The 17,247-nt window shown below is 46.7% G+C and overlaps 1 protein-coding gene and 1 long non-coding RNA gene across 11 annotated transcripts in view; one reads left to right on the forward strand and one right to left on the reverse strand.

Moving 5' to 3' along the window:
• The window catches only part of ERC1 (ELKS/RAB6-interacting/CAST family member 1), a 522,480-nt gene that overhangs the window by 492,155 nt on the left and 13,078 nt on the right, over positions 1–17,247 (forward strand). The window lies entirely within an intron of this gene.
• On the reverse strand, positions 2,112–3,638 carry LOC138843850 (uncharacterized). Its single transcript, XR_011378953.2, has 2 exons — positions 3,478–3,638; positions 2,112–2,517 (listed from the first exon to the last, which is right to left on the reverse strand). It is a non-coding gene; the product is annotated as an uncharacterized LOC138843850 (long non-coding RNA).

Raw genomic sequence — 17,247 nt, forward strand, 5'->3', positions numbered from 1 at the left:
GAAACGCCTGGGATGCTGACGACCAAGGCTGTAATCTGTTCATTGGAATTGGGGAGGCAGGGAAGGAGCACGACACAGTTCAGCCCATAACAAACCAAAATTTTATGGGTGAAGTAGACTCATGGTGGGGCATGTGTGGTGGTGCAGCAGATTAAGGCATCTCTTGGACTTAACCCACATCCCATTCCTTCTAATTGAGTCCCAGCTCTGCTTCTAATCTGGCTTTCTGCTGTTGTGCCTAGGAGGCAACAGATGATGGCCCAAGGACTTGGGTTCCTACCACCCACATGGGAGACCCAGATGGAGTTCCTGGCTCCTGGCCTCAGCCTGGCCCAGCCCCAGCTATGTGGGCATTTGGGGAATGACCAGCATATTTAAGACCTATCTATCTATCTATCTATCCAAGTATTTCTCTCTTTCTTTCTCTTTCTCTCTCTCTGTCTTACCCCCACTCTGCCTTTCAAATAAATAAATAAACAAAACTTAAAAAAACAAAAGCAGGCTATGGGAACTGCTTTGGAACCTAACTACTACACAGGTAATTGCTGCAGGCTTTCAGACAGCTGTGTTCCAGACTCTGGCAGCTGCATTCCTAGTAAACCACAAGGTCTGCCTGCGGAAGGTGGGGAGGTTCTGCAGAATCTGTTTTGTGCAGCTGATTCCCACAGTACTCTCTTCAGGGCATGCAGTGCCTGCTGGGTACTTCGATCCAGAGTGCTGTGTGGAAAGAACATAGTAACTGGACCTTTCTGAACCAGCTGTGTAACAGACATGCAGCCATAAAGTATGAAGTAGATGCTCGCTTAGCAAATGAATGGAATCGGGACTTTTCTGGAGATAAGATTGCACTGCTCCCCTGTACCAGCTGAATGCTGTCTTACTGCTTTGTGTAACCTCTTCTTCTACAGAAGACCACCTAAGCATGGAAGCCTACTGTAGGCTCTGGGCATGAGGGAGCCTTTCATTTCACTGCTGAAGATAACAGATCTTGCTGTAAATTATAGTGACGCTTATTAGCCCTAAAGATCAGATTTTGACTGATGAGATTGCTCATGGTGTTCTTGCTAAAGATAAATAGTGATTTTAATGTTATCAGACTGGAGGGCTCTTACTCTTTTCTCAAACCAAACTTCAGACACAGTGTCTTACTGCCAACTTAACAGGAAAGTGGCTAGGATCAAAGCGTAAAACTACTATGATGGGGTGTTTGATGAGGTTCCTGCCTGGTGTGGTTTTTCCTGGCTCCATGCCTGAAATTTCACTGGTTCAGGTTATTCCTTCGAATTAAGCATCTCTTAGAGGTGCTGCCTTTTTGCAAACAGGTATTTCTAAGAAGGGCAGCACATGGTCAGGGTCCCCTTAGCTTGCCCTTGGCACCTAGGGTGTGAAAGGAGTGAGTGAGTGGGGAAAGAGGGGCTCCAGAAAGGAGAAAAGTGCCAGACTCATCTCCAGCATAGCCCAGGCCAGGGACAAAGTACGAGGATGCTCTGACTTTAGGCTACTTGATAGCATATCTGGGGCGGATGGAGAATCACATTAACTTTTTCAAGGCGTTAAGCTAAATCATTTGAATCAGCAGATACTTAGTCCTGCACGTAAGTGCCCCACAGACTGTCGGAATGCAGCTCTCAGGAAGGCAGGGAATGACAGTGGTGAGCTTTCTCCGGTACCACAGGATGAAATGCAGAAGCTTCAGCCCAGAGCCTCCGAGAACTGAGTACTTCCAGAGAGAGAGCTGCAGGCTCTCGGGGGACCCACCCTGTGTCGTTGTATGAAGAAACCAGGATGAGCTGAATTTAGTCAGGGGTTATTGAACCCGGAATGAACTTAGAGATCATCTCATCTCCTCTTTGTTTTTACACATACGGAAGCTGAGGCCAGAGAGGTGAGGTGGCAGAATTAGGACATGGCATTTACTTCCATTCAGGCCCTCTCCTACCACTTCATCTTGTAACCTTCAGAAGAAAGTCCTCTTGCCTCACAGAGGATGTCCTGGTCACAGCCGTGTGGGCCTTCTCTGTCGTGAAATCTCCGTGGGACACTGCTGGAGCACAGGGCTTCTGGCTCAAGCAGTTGTTTTGGTAATGGATCAGCACAGGTAGATGTGAGACTTTTTTCTTTTAAGATTTACTTTATTTGAAAGGAGAGTTACAGAGAGGCTGAGGCAGAGAGAGAGAGAGAGAGAGAGAGAGAAAGCGAAAGGGGGAGGGCGTCTTCCATCCGCTGGTTTACTCCCCAGATGGCCGCAATGGCCAGAGCTGGGCCAGTCTGAAGCCAGCAGCCTGGAGCTTCTTCCAGGTCTTCCATGCAGATGCAAGAGCCCAAGCACTTGGGTCAGTTTCCACTGCTTTCCCAGGCCACAGCAGAGAGCTGAATCAGAAGTAGAGCAACCCAGTCTCGAACCAGCACCCGTATGGGATGCCAGCACTGCAGGCAGCGGCTTTACCTGCTATGCCACAGCACCAGCCCTGATGCAAGTCGTAGTAGACACTGTGTGTGACTGAACCCTGTGGGTTGCTTTAGGAGAGAAAAGTAATAGATAATAGAAAAGTCTCCATTAAGGAGTTTCTTTAACCTCTTGCAGGTCGCTCTGCCAGCACCTCTCTTGCTCTCTGTGTTGTCAGAGGAACCCTTTGCATTCGACCTGCCATATTGTCCCCACAGGCGGCCATCCTGCAGGCATTGGGGGTAACTGGAAAGAGCCACAGGCAGCAGTCACTGGGCTGTTGTTTATTTGGATTGGCCGCGTCCATTGTGTACAGGGGGTGATTCCATGACTCCAGATCTCTTGTAGCACTTGTCTTCTCACTTGTCTCCTGAGGGTTGAGCCCACCTCCCTGTGCAGTACAGAGAGATCTGGTGATTCTTCTGCTCTCCAAAGTGCTTGCCTTGGCATGGGCTTTCCCTTGCCATGCTTGGCCATGCCCTCCACTTGGGAATAAAGCTGCGTGAAGCCATACAAGCCCTGCAGTGCCTTGGCTTTGCCCATACCTTCTGGGGGAGCTGTGCTCACGAGTGTGGTGAGCTGCACTGAGCCAGATTGGGCTGGAAGTGTCCCTGGAGTCTCTCAGTCTCACCCTTCTTCACCTAAGTAAACAGTGACTGCCAAATTCTCCGAGCTTTAGGGGGCTGTGGGAATATTTCTCTTTCAACCCCAACTTTCCCCCAGAGCTTTCAAATCACATCACATATTTTCCTCCCTTCAGCAGTCCAGAATTAGTAATGAGCATCTCTGGGCCCCACCCCACCCCCATCCTTCTCCGTGTCAGCCAGACCAGACACAACTCGCCCTGTCACTGTGCTTGCCCCTCCCACCACCTGCTGGTGCCCCATGCGATGGCCGTGTGCAGCTGGGCACACTCAGAGCAGCCCGTGTGACTCCAGAGCTCTGGTCAGTAATGGAGCCCCTGCCATGGCCTTTTCCAGTTCCTAGGCCAGGAGTTCGTATCACTCCAAAGGGCAAGTTTGTCATCTTACCGGGGAGTCAGGAGACTTCATCCAGAGAACATATTAGATTTGTACGAAGGAAAAAAAAAAGCAGCCAAATCCATAGCTTTCTGCAGGAGTCTTCCCAGTCTTCCTGCCACAGTGGCTGGAGTCGGATGGCGTGTGCTGGAAACCGCAGAGCCACACCGGACCTGTGGGCGCGTTGAGCATATGTCACTGCAGCCAGAGGAGGTGTCCTTCTTCCCGCAGGGCCAGAGAGACAGAGCGTGGACTGGGCTGTGTGCTGGTTTAGCGCTTCAACCTCAGCTGCAACAAAGCTTTGTTCTTAGCTCCCTGACAGTTTGAGCATTGGGTTTCTTATTAGTTGTTTGGGTTTGTTTTGTTTTGTTTTGTTTTGTCATCCTCTCCCTTTGACACTTTTTGTTTCTGAGAGCCAAAGCAAACACGCTGGGCTGGCTGGCTAACCTGGCCGTGGCTGCCGTTCCCAGAATGCAGGCTGCTCTGATGGATCCCCCTGGCAAGGAGAGAAATTCTTCTCCATTTTGATAATGTCGGGCCCTTGCTTTGAATGTCTCAGTTCGCTTTAGCCAATAGATCTGTAAGAGACAATATGAGATATCATCAAACCAACCAGACAACTGTTAAAATTCTGCCTAGCTGGGAAGTCTAGGTCTTTGTTTAGAATGCTCCATTTTTTTCTCAGGCCTACATCAGGGAATCTGGCCTGGCAAAACCCGCCTAGAAACCACCCGTCTCTCGCTTGAGAACCACGCTTCATTGTAAGATTCCACCAGGCGGTGTAGCTGGCTTGTTCTTTGAGTGAGATGTTACATCACAGTTCCCTCACTGTTCCAAGGACATTTCTGCACAAGAGGTGACGCTACATTCTCCCAGCTCCTGAAACTTAGTGCACAAGGACCAGTCAAGCCAGTGTGAATCTCCTATTTAGGTGTTTGTTTTAGTTTTAGTTTTTGTTTTTGAGAAGGGGAGGGAGTTCTATTCTAATTTTAGTTTTTTAAGATTTATTTATTTATTTGAGAGGCAGAGTTACAGGCAGAGAAGGGGGCAGACATAGAGAGAGGTCTTCCATCCGCTGGTTCACTCCCCAAATTGTCGCAGTGGCCAGAGATGGGCCCAAAGCCAGGAGCCAGGAATGCAGTCTACATCTCATATGTTGGTGGCAGGGACCCAGCCACTTGAGCTGTCACCTTTGTGCCCATTAGCAGGAAGCTGGAATTAAGAACGTAGCTGGGAATCAAACCTAAGCGCTCCAGGATGGGACCACTAGCCCACACTCCCAACCCTTCACTTTTATTTTTTGTGGTTATGTTACCTGTTTCCTGGCCATGTTCTTTCTCTGTCCATTCCCCTTCCTCATTTGTTCACAGAAGGTATAACACCTGAACCAAATTACAGCCATTCAGGAGCAAGGGCAACCTGGGAATCTGTGGACACAGTATCTCACAGACGGTAAACTTAAATCGTCTCAGCTAGAAGCTAGAGAAGCATACCGTAGGCAGGTAAGCAGCCAGCCACAGGACACTGGTATGTTAATGATGTCTTCAGATACTAAATAGACTCATCAGAAAGCAAAGTCTGGATTATATACAGATGGCTTGACAACTGGGTCACTGCTGGTTCCAGCTCCTGCCATATGTAAGAAGATTAACCTGGAGTAACAGGTGCTAGCGATTTGTGTTTTCACTCTGTAGCTTGCCACTAATCCCAATCCACTTTTTTTTTTTAAAGATTTCTTTATTTATTTGAAAGGCAGACTTATAGAGAAGCAGAAGCAGAGAGAGAGAGAGAGAGAGAGGTTTCCATCCATTGGTTCACTCCGCAAATGACCGCAATAGCCGGAGCTGTGCCAATCCAAAGCCAGGAGCCAGGAGCCTATTCCGGGTCTCCCACCTGGGTGCCGGGGCCCAAGGACTTGGGCCATCTTCTACTGCTTTTCCAGGCCACAGCGGAGAGCTGGATTGGAAATGGAGCAGCCAGGACACGAACTGGCACCCATATGGGATGCCGGGACTGCAGGCGGTGGCTTTACTTGTTATGCCACAGCGCCAGCCCCACCAATCCACTTTTAAAATATGTATATTATGTTCATTTTATTTGAAAGGCACAGAGAGAAAGAGAGAGGTCTTCTGTCTGTTGATTCACTCCCCCATGTGCCTGAAACAACCAAGATTGAGCCAAGCCGAAGCCAGGAGTTCAGAACTCAATCAGTCTCACATGTGAGTGGCAGGAACTCAAAATTGAGCCATCACCTGCAGCCTCCCAGGGTGGACATTAGCAGGAAGCTAGACTCAGAAACAAAGCGGGACTCAAACCAGGCACTCTTCGCAAGCAGCGATGTAACTTTCACCTGGGTTACTCAGCCTCTCGGTTGTTGCCTTTCACAAACTAATGACTGATTGTACAGTGTAGCGGTAAGCACCAGTGAGTGATGGGACAGCGCTGAAAGGACTGCCAGTTAGCACTTGCTCCATCACCTCCGACTCCCGTCATCCAGCCCGTGTGTGTAGCTCAGAGCGCGTGGCCGTGCACCCTGGGACTTCGCTGTCCTTGTACACTTTTTTCTAAGGGGGAGACTTCCTCCTCTTCTCCACAGAGATCTTGTGATCTGGAGATGAGGCTTGATCCCCTAACTGCTGATTGGGCTTATTGCGTAACACATAGTAAGATTTCCTGAAGCCAATACTTCTGTCAGTCCCATCTGACATAGCAAGCCAGAGAACCTCTTTAGGCCTTGGTAATCTAACCTGTAAGGTTAGAAGCCTCGACTGGTTCTGTTAATACCCTTCCGGGCTTTTGAGTTAACGTTTCAGAATCAGCCTGCTCTGAACTTAGCTCCTTTTTTTTTTTTTGACAGGCAGAGTGGACAGTGAGAGAGAGAGACAGAGAGGAAGGTCTTCCTTTGCCGTTGGTTCACCCTCCAATGGCCTCCGCGGTCGGCGCACTGCGGCCGGTGCACCGCACTGATCCGATGGCAGGAGCCAGGAGCCAGGTGCTTTTCCCGGTCTCCCATGGGGTGCAGGGCCCAAGCACCTGGGCCATCCTCCACTGCACTCCCTGGCCACAGCAGAGGGCTGGCCTGGAAGAGGGGCAACCGGGACAGAATCCGGCGCCCCGACTGGGACTAGAACCTGGTGTGCCGGCGCTGCTAGGCGGAGAATTAGCCTAGTGAGCCGCGGCGCCGGCCTTTTTTTTTTTTTTTTTTTTTTTTTAAGATTGATTGATTGATTTGAAAGTCAGTTATGCAGAGAGAGAGATCCGCTGTTTCAATTGACCGCAACGGCCGGAGCTGCGCCAATCCGGAGCCAGGAGCCAGGAGTTTCTTCCTGGTCTCCCATGTGGGTGCAGGGGCCCAGGGACTTGGGCCATCTTCTACCACTTTCCCAGATCATAGCAGAGAGCTGGATCGGAAGTAGAGCAGCCAGGACGTGAACCGGCACCCATATGAGATGCTGGCACCGCAGGCAGCAGCTTTACCCGCTAAGCCACAGTACCGGCCCCCTGGACCAGGCTTAACAGGCCTGGTCATTCTGTGGTTGGATATTTGCCTGGGCCAGGGGATCAGTGTGGACAAATACATGATCAGCTTTGTGTTTCTATAGATTTCCTGGAAGTCATAATTGTTTTACTTCCTTCAGAGCTAGGCAGTGACCAGTATCAGTTGTAGAGTGTTAAGTGCCATTGCTGGGGAGCAGAGAAACTCTTGATTTGTTTTTGTGTTGTTTTGTTTGTTTTTTTATAAGGCAGAGCAACAGGGAGCAAGAACAGGGTCTTTTCTACCATCCACTAATTCATTCTCCAAATGGCTGTGATACCCAGGAGCCAAGAACTCCATCCTGGTCTTCCACATGCGTGACAGGAACCCAGATCCTTGGGCCATCTTCCCCCTGCTTTCCAGTGTATTAGCAGGGAGCTACACCAGGAGCAGAGTAGCTGAGACGCAAACTGGTACTCTGATTTGGGATGCTGGTTCACAAGTGGGGGCTTAACCTACTGTTCCACAAGGCAGGCCCTTTTGTTTTTAACCTTTTTTTTTTTTTTTTTTGAATTGCATTTTAAATTTAGTTTTGTAACTTCTTTATTCATTTTTTTTCTATTTTTTTAAGATTTTATTTATGTATTAGAAAGGCAGAGTTAGAGGGAGAGGCAGAGAGAGAGAGAGAGACAGAAACAAGGAGATCTTTCCATCTCTGGGGAGATCTTCCATCTGTTGGTTCACTCCCCAAATGGCCGCAAAGGTCAGAGCTGGACCAGGCCGAAGACAGGAGCCGGGAGCCTCCCCCTGGTCTCCCATGTGAGTGCAGGAGCCCAAGTACTTGAGCCATCTTCTGCAGTTTTCGCAGGCTCACTAGCAGGGAGCTGGGACTCAAACCAGTGCCCAGTGGGAAGCTGGTGTTGCAGGTGGTGACTTTACCCACTATATCACAATGCCAGCCCCTTGTTTCTTTTCTTTTTAAACACTATTTATTTATTTGACAGTGACAGAGAAAGGAAGAAACAGACAGAGAGGTCTTCCATCCACTGGTTCACTGCCAATGTGGCCACAGTGGCCAGGCCAAAGCCAGGAACCTGGAACTCCATCTAGGTCTCCCGTATCATGTCAGGAACCAAAGTGCCTGAGCCATGCAGAGTCACAGGAGGACCTGCTGCCACTATGGCTGTCCTGTTTTTAACCTTTAAAAACTAACAGGAAAAAGATATGACTGAAAAATAACATTGAGGGGCTGGTGCTGTAGTGCAGCGAGTTAACCCGCCATCTGCAGCACTGGCATCTCATATGGGAACCAGTTCTAGTCCCAGCCGCTCCACTTCCAGGTCAGCTCCCTACCTGGGAAAGCAGTGGAAGATGGCCCAAGTGCTTGGACCCCTGCACCTGCTTCGGAGACCCAGAGGAAGCTCCTGGCTCCTGGCCACCCTGGGTGTTGAGGCCATTTGAGGAGTGAACCAGCAATTCTCTCTAATTCTGAGAGATAAATAATTCTTTCAAATAAATAAATAAATCTTAAAAAAAGAAAAATAACATCGAAAAGTCAAGCTACCTTAGCTGTAAGGCTAGTGTTGTATTTCATATTCAGTGAGCCCATTCAGGTGCCAGGTACACCATGCTGTTAATAATACCAAAAAGCAGCTTTGTGATTTTTGTGCTTCCAGGCTTAAAGTAATTGGGGTTCCCTCCCACCTTGATGCTTCTGTCCTGAAGGAAATGTTCCCTGTTGTCACCATGGGATTCCTGAAGGATTACAAGTGGGACTCTGATTTGATACACAGGCCCAATTGGAGCTAAAGTCTTATTTTTATTATGTCATTTTTTTTTCAAGGTTAGTCATGGGAGAGTAGTAACATCTTATTTAGTTTTGGCCTGAGCAGCAACAGCCTTGCCTTCCTATAAAAACAAATTCAGACACTGCCTGGCAAGAAGTTCATCAAAGCAAGGGAGAGGGGAGAAGGCAGGCCAGCATATGCACGGGGTCGCCGGGCGTCCAGCAGGCCTTGCGCAGAGCCTGGGGCCCTGGTGGCACTCGCTTGAGGCTCGGCACTGCAGGCCTCTGGGGTGGGGGGGTAGGTGGAGACCTTGGAAAGAAAGCTGTGGGATTCAAACAGCAAGCTCAGACTTGAAATATCAAGGAAAGAGGACTCTGGAGTGAGTTTTAATCTATGGAAAATAATCGTAGGACAAATTTTTCAAGAGAAACTTTAGTTTTCCCTGCTACTAAGTGCCAGATTCTGCAAAGTAAAAATTGAATGCCTGCAAGTAATATCCACCATGCTCTCAGGTCCCTCTAACCAGGTAAATGTTAACGCTCTGTTCAACAGAGAGTGTGGCAATATGCCTTTCCCTTTTCTCCAGGTCTTTGAAAATCCAAACTTTGAAAATCCAAACAAGGAAGTTATTTCATGTCTTCCTATCCTAAGTAGTCTGCTAAACTGGGCGAAGGGGCCCTGGACCAGACCTGGCCCGGAGGGGCCCATTTCCACCTCACTTCCAGAAGGCTCCATTCATCTTGCAGTTGTTAGTCAGACCCCGTGGCCTGTGCCTCTTGGAAGTGGCTGTGAAAGCCTCATGGTAAGAGCCTTCTCTGCTTAAACCAAGCTAGGCGTCTCTGTCAAAGTTCTTGCCCACCACCAAAACATCTGCAGAAAGGAATTCGTCTGAGTCACTGCCAACCATCACTGAATTTTTTCAGTGACCTGTCTTGTAACCATCCCTTGGTTACACTCATCAATGCACCCTGTCTTTCACCTCGTCCTTTGTGACTATGTATAGAGAACTGTTTGCTTTGAAATTGGGCCAGGTCTACAGAGTTCTGAGTTGTTTTCTCTGTTTGGAGAATTTCTGACTTCATAGAGTTCAGGAGCTCTCCCGAATACCCTTGAGTGGCCACGGAGAGATATGGTCGCTGTTCTAAAGCCGTGAATGGGGCGGAGCAGCAGGTGTCCCCTCTGCCGTTCCTGCATTCCTCCCCTGTGCTGGCTGCTGTTCCTCGCCGTCCTGCACCGCGCCGGCATCATTCCTTGGTGGTTATCCTAGCGCCGACAGCAGGAAGGGGGGAGGTACTTTCCTCTCTAGCCTGCCCTCATACCAGCGCTTTCGCTTGGTGTAAGGTGGTAGAACCCCCTCTCTGAGATGCCTCAGTTGTTCTCCTGAACTTCCTCTGCCTGCTGCACACATTTCCCATGTGGGTTGCCTCAAGCATCCAGATTGAATTGCTGTTGCATTTGTGATTCTTGGCTCAGGTTCCTCTAGAAATTACATTACTACTTGGAGTTCAAGGAGGGCTGGAACAGCTACTAAGAACAGAAGACATTACAATAACATTCAGCAGACAAAATCCAGAAAGTTCCTGCCTGGGGCCACCTTCATATCCTAGGTTTGTCCCGTATTCCATCTTTTGAGAACCTTAAACAAAGTGGGTATAGTTTGTCCTGTCATCTACTAAAGGCTTGTATCTTCAGACAGTTTTATCTGATGATGCTTCAGAGTTGATCCTAAAAAGCTCTTCAGAAAGGCTTTAAGACTTTTCTACAGTATTAGTATCTATTCCTTTGTTGTGTTCACCAGTTTTAAATTATCTGTGAGTGCAGGTATTTTGCTAGGTGGTGTTAGTGTACAAGAAGGAATCATCCAGGAGTTTGCACAACAGCTGGGGAATTCAACATAACCAATTCTCAAACAGGAAACAAAATGAATATTGTAACAGTTTTCACCTCTGACCAAGGAAGGCCTCAGAGAAAAGGAGCAATTGAGCTCAACCATGAAGGCTGAGAGTGATGGATAAGAAAGATGTGTAGGAGGAAGCACTCACCACATTCTAGGAGGGAGAACCACATCAAAGGAAAAGCTAATACAGCAAATGTCAAGTGCTATCAGGAAATGAAACTGGAGCACTGGCTACCATGCCCAAAAGTTTGAACTTTATTCTGTAGGTAGGAAAACATATACAGTATTGGCAGGGGAGGGACCTATTCCAGCCTGTTTTAGATTAAGGACACTAGGGTTGAGGTGGTTGTGATGCTATTGCAATAAGCAAATAGGTACCAGGATATGAAAGTGTGTATTAGGGTTGTGACCAGGAAATCAAAAATGAAGAAACTAACTCAAAAGGAACATAATCTAGAAAGGGCATTAACAGGAAATTTACAGGAAAATAAGTGTGACCAGTAAGTATATTTTTAAAAGTTTTGCCTCAATTTTTGGCTTGACTACAAATGAAAATAACTGTAAAGAATGCACATAAAAACAGCCCTGATGTGCTGGGAAGATCGGGGTTTATTTGTGTCTCCAGTATATTGAAAGGGTGGGGCAGTGGGCCCCCTTCCCTCGTGCTTATGACTGCAGGTTAGTACAACCATTCTACAATGGTTTGTTCACATGCAGAAGTTGTTTTTTTTTTTTAAATGATTATTTATTCTCTTTTTAAAAAAAGATTTACTTATTAGAAAGAGTTAGAGAGGTAGAGACAGAGAGAAATAGAGATCCTCCATCTGCTGGTTCACTCCCCAAATGAACTGGGCCAGGCTGAAGCCAGGAGCCAGGACCCTGAAACTCCATCCAGGTCTCCCGTATGGATGGCAAGGGCCCAAGCACTTGGGCCATCCTCTGCTACTTTCTCAGGCCCATTAGCAGGGACCTGGATCTGAAGAGGAGCAGCTGGGACTTGAACCAGTGCTCTCATGGAATACTGGTGTAGCAGGCAGTGGCACCACAACACTGGGTCCTATTAGATTCGCTTTTATTGTCTCAATGTCTTATGAATTTTGAAACCAAGATGGGTCAGTCAGGCTCTGTGGTTTCTCTTGTATTTACTTCCTGAAGTCCTGTTTACCATTTCTTGAAGGTTTATCTTTGAACTCTCAGTGAAAAGGTAGATTTCTTGAAAGACTGTGAGAGAAATGTAGGGCTCAGGTTGTTTATATAAAATATATTGAATTTGTCTCTATGTCTACAATGTTCTAGCTACAGAGAAGACAGTTGCTAGTGAAGGGGTACCATTTCATGTACCTTCCATACCTTAAAGCAAGCTCAGTGTTCTTCTCCCTGGTCTTATTCTAAGGGCTCATTTGATTTTCTTTTTCTCTGAATATGAAATCTATCTCTCCCAATTCTGAAACCAAATTTGAATTCTTGACTCAGGAACCCCAGTTTCTTTGGCAAGTTGTTCTCTGGAATCAATTCCTGGGTAAGGGTTGTTCATAAATGCCTTGGTGAGGGGCCGGCGCCGCGGCTCACTAGGCTAATCCTCCGCCTAGCGGCGCCGGCACACCGGGTTCTAGTCCCGGTCGGGGCGCCGGATTCTGTCCCGGTTGCCCCTCTTCCAGGCCAGCTCTCTGCTGTGGCCAGGGAGTGCAGTGGAGGATGGCCCAGGTGCTTGGGCCCTGCACCCCATGGGAGACCAGGAGAAGCACCTGGCTCCTGCCATCGGATCAGCGCGGTGCGCCGGCTGCAGCGCGCCGGCCGCGGGGGCCATTGGAGGGTGAACCAACGGCAAAGGAAGACCTTTCTCTCTGTCTCTCTCTCTCACTGTCCACTCTGCCTGTCAAAAAAATAAAAAAAAAAAATGCCTTGGTGAGGGTGTGCAATTGAGAGGAGCTACAGTTGGTACAACACCGTCTGGATTCTCTTTTTACAGTAGGAGGATCTAGGGAGAGGGGGTTTAGAATCTGTTCTTGAGGACAGTCTTCTCCATGGCCTTGGCTTGATCCCAAAGCTTGCTTAAGTTCAGGTCTTTTCTGGAATACATGCCATGCTCTTCGATTCTGAAGCCAAACCTGGATTCTTGACTCTTCAGTCTTGATTTCTGAAGCAAGTTTTTGTTGGTAGCACAGCCAGGTATGGTTTTTGGTGAAGGCATTGATGAGGATTTTCAGTTGCTCTTCTGTGAATGTTGTGCAACTGCACCTATGATCTTTTGATAGTTTCTTGTTTGAAGAGTTGTCTTCGGCCACGTTGGAAGACGATCCCCATGTAGAAGTTCTAAAGGGGGTGGTATATACCCTTTGACTCAAGAATTTTAAGAAAACAATCAAAATACAAAGATTTTTGTGCAGGAGAGTCACACTAATCCTCATAGTAGTAAAAATTTGAAAACCAACTAAAATTCTAATGGAATTAGTGACATTATGATGCATCCATAAACTGGATTACAGTATAGTACGTAAAAACTGTGTTTTAGAAAATATTTGATCACATGAAAAACTGTTGGTAGTAATTATTAAGTGAAAAGAACTGTTTATTAAATAGTATAAACGGTATCATTTGATGTATAAGTGAAATACTTGCAATGAAATTTTCAGGTACCTGAAAAATATGAATCTGAATGAATCATAATGGCTAAACTTAGATGATGGACACATAATAGTTATTGTACTGCTTTCTTTTATATACATTGGAGATTTTCTGCAATAAAAGGTTGGTTTTTATTCTCTTTTGTATAGGTTGGGTTTTGTTTGTTTGTTCTTGTTTTTATTTTGAGAAAGGCAAAGAGGGCACTCTCATCCTCTGGTTCACTTGCCGGTGAACCAGAGACTGGGAATTGGGAACTCAATCCAGAGCTCCTGCATGGGTGATGGGAATGTCATTACTTAAGCCAACACTGCTGGCTCCCAGAGTCTGCACCAATAGGAAGCTGGGATTGGGAGCCAGAGCCAGGCCTCAAACCCACGTACTCTAATATGGGACATGGGCAGCTTAACTATTAGGCTAAATAACAATCTCTAGTTTTATTTTTTCCTTTAGAGAATAAAAACATGCCTCAAAAGGAGTAAGCAAATTGGAAAGAAAGTAGATTAAATGGATTACTGCACTAAAATACATAGAATAATAATTGGCCTGCAGTAAATGTCCAGTGCGTTAGTTGCTGCTGTCATTACCTACCCCTTGGAAAGGCACGCAGGTTGCCCAGACAGAGGACATTAGGAGGAACAGTACAGAGTCGCCCTCAGCTTCAGGAGCTCCCAGGATGTGCGAGAGTGAGCAGAAAGGAGAGGCCTAGCACAGGAGCAGAGAAGGAGCCAGGGGAATGACAGCTGCGGGGCGTGAGAAGAGAGTTTAGAGGAGGGTGTTACCTACCTCAGACATGAGGAGAGATCATCACAGCGTGCAGTTAGGTAACGCAGCGGGGAGAGAGGGTTTTAAGTTTTGAAAATAACATGCATACAGGTGTGTACACACATTGTAAGTATACAGCTCAGTGAGTTTTACACACTCAGACACAGCACATACCTAGAACAAGAAGCAATACATGGGCCGGCGCCACGGCTCACTAGGCTAATCTTCCACCTGCGGCGCCGGCACCCCAGGTTCTAGTCCAGGTTGGGGCGTTAGGGCGCTGGATTCTGTCCCGGTTGCTCCTCTTCCAGTCCAGCTCTCTGCTGTGGCCCGGGAGGGCAGTGGAGGATGGCCCAAGTGCTTGGGCCCCTGCACCCTGCACCCCAGGAGGAAGTAGCACCTGGCTCCTGGCTTTGGATTGGCATAGTGCACTGGCCGCAGTGCGCTGGCCATAGCAGCCATTTTGGGGGTGAACCAACGGAAAAGGAAGACCTTTTTCTCTGTGTGTGTCTCTCTCTCACTGTCTAACTCTGCCTATCAAAAAAAAAAATAAATAAATAAAAGAAGAAGAAGAAGAAGAAGAAGCAATACATGGGTCCAGCACTGTGATGTAGCAGGTAAAGCCACTGCCTACAGTGCCAGCATCTCATATGGGCACCAGTTCGAGTCCTGGCTGCTCCACTTCTGATCCAGCTTTCTGCTATGGCCTGAGAAAGTAATAGAAGATGGCCCAAGTCCTTGGGTCCCTGCACCTGCATGGGAGACCCGGAAGAAGCTCCTGGCTTCAGATCAGCACAGCTCCAGCCATTGTGGCTATCTGGGGAGTGAACCAGTGGGTGGAAGACACCTCTCTCTCTCTCCCTCTCTCTCTCTCTCCCTCTCTCTCTCTCTCTCTTTCTCTCTCTCAAATTAAATTAAATGCACATTTACTTTTAAAAAAAAAAAAGCAACACATTTCAGCCCTTTGTCATGCCTATTTCCAGTCGCTGTCCCACCCTCCAAGGTGACTTGACTTCTAGCTCTACAGGTTAACTTTGCCTCTTTTAAAAAAAATCTGTTTATTTATTCGAAAGACAGAGGTTGGGGGAGAGACAGAGAGAAATCTTCCATCCACTAGTTCACTCTCCCCAGATGACCACAACAGCCAGATTTGGGCCATACCAAAGCTAGGATCCAAGAACTCCATCCTGGTCTCCCATATGGGTGACAGAGACCCAAGCACTTGGACCATCCTCTGCTGCCTTCCCAGGCACATCAGCAGGAAGGTGAATTGGAAGCAGAGTGGCCAGGACTTGAACTAGTGCTCTGATACAGGATGTTGGCATTGCAAATAGTAGCTTAATTTACTGTGCCATAAAGTTGGCTCCATATTTTGCCTATTTTAAAATTTTATATAACTGGAATCTTTCACACTATTTTGTGTCTGGGTTCTTTTCATTCAACATCATGTTTATGAAGTGTATCTAATTTGTTGTATGTATAGTTAATTTATTTTCATTGCTGAATGGTAGTCCATTGTGTGACAGTAACACAGTTTATTTATCATTCAGTTATTGATGTACATTTGCACTGTTCCCAGGTTTGGGCTATTGCATACAGTGCTGCCATGAATACTCTTGTCCATGTCTTCAATGAATTCACATACTTAAAAACTCAAATTATTTAGTCATAGAATATTCATACGTTCAACTTTAGTAGATGCCACCAAATAGTTTTCCAAAGTGGTTGTACCAATTTACACTCCCAACCAGGGGGATGTGAAAGGTGAAGTGATTACGCGTCCTTGCTGTCCCTTCGTATTGTTGAACCATTCTGGCAGATAATTAGTCTGTCATTGTGATTTTAGACTGTATTTTCCTGATGACTAGTGAGGTTGCACATGTTTACATATATTAATATTTCAGTATACTCTTTTACAGTGTATCTATTCAAGTCTCTTGCCCATTTTTAATTTTTTTAATTTTTAATTTTTTTCTTGTCCATCTTTTTGAAATTGCAAGTTGTTTTAGTTGTCCTAACTGCTGCTGATTTGAAAGAGTTCTAAGTAAATCTTTTGTCAGACATATGCATTACAAATATCTTCTCCCATGTCAGGCTGCCTTTTCACTCTCTTATTCATTCTCTTATTAGGGTCTTTTATGAGAAAGAAATTCTTAATTTTAATATGGGTCCGCATTATTGACTTTTTTTCTCTTCACAGTTAGTGCATTTTGTGCTCTATATAATAAATCTTGGTGTTCTCTAAAGATTGCCTTATATGTTTTCTTTGTTTTTGTTTTTGTTTTTGGTTTTTTTGACAGGCAGAGTGGACAGTGAGAGAGAGAGACAGAGAGAAAGGTCTTCCTTTGCTGTTGGTTCACCCCCCAACGGCCGCCATGGCCGGCGCACTGCGGCCAGCACACCGCGCTGATCCGATGGCAGGAGCCAGGTGCTTCTCCTGGTCTCCCATGGGGTGCAGGGCCCAAGTACTTGGGCCATCCTCCACTGCACTCCCTGGCCACAGCAGAGGGCTGGCCTGGAAGAGGGGCAACCGGGACAGAATCCGGCGCCCCGACTGGGACTAGAACCCGGTGTGCCGGCGCCGCAAGGCAGAGGATTAGCCTAGTGAGCTGCGGCGCCGGCCGCCTTATATGTTTTCTTTAAATGCTTTCTTGTTTTTGCTGTTCACATTTATATATATACTTTTCATCAGAAATTGATTATGCATATGGTGTGAGTGAAGGATCAAAATATTTTTCATGTAGCCCCACTATAAGAAATACCATCCATTCTCCACAGTCTTGCCATCTTTATCATGAGTCATATGGCCATATAAGGAGATTTCAAGAAACTCATAGGAAATGGAATTTTAAAATAATTCATAATTTAAAAACCCATGTGTGAATTTCATGTTTTTGTACCAAAGTCAGCTTATTTTTTTTAATTCTATTTTCCATGAACTTTTTGAAATACTCTCTGTATGTACAGAGTTTTTTTTTCTGTATTCTTTTGTGTTCCATTGATTTCTGTGTCTGTTTTTATGTATGTAATGACCATGGTTGTATAGTAACACTGTTCTTCAAGATGACAATGTTCTCATATCATTTGTTTCTTTGTTTGGAAGGCAGCGAGACAGGGACTGACAGACAAGAGATCTCTGATCCACTGATTTACTTCCCAAATGCCCATGACAGCAGGGACTGGGCCAGGCCAAAGTCAGGGGCTAAAAACTCAATCCAGGTCTCCTGCCTAGGTGA

This window comes from Oryctolagus cuniculus, chromosome 9 (assembly GCF_051225735.1).
Source record: "Oryctolagus cuniculus isolate XC-2025 breed Fujian yellow rabbit chromosome 9, ASM5122573v1, whole genome shotgun sequence".
In the NCBI taxonomy this organism is placed as follows: domain Eukaryota; kingdom Metazoa; phylum Chordata; class Mammalia; order Lagomorpha; family Leporidae; genus Oryctolagus; species Oryctolagus cuniculus.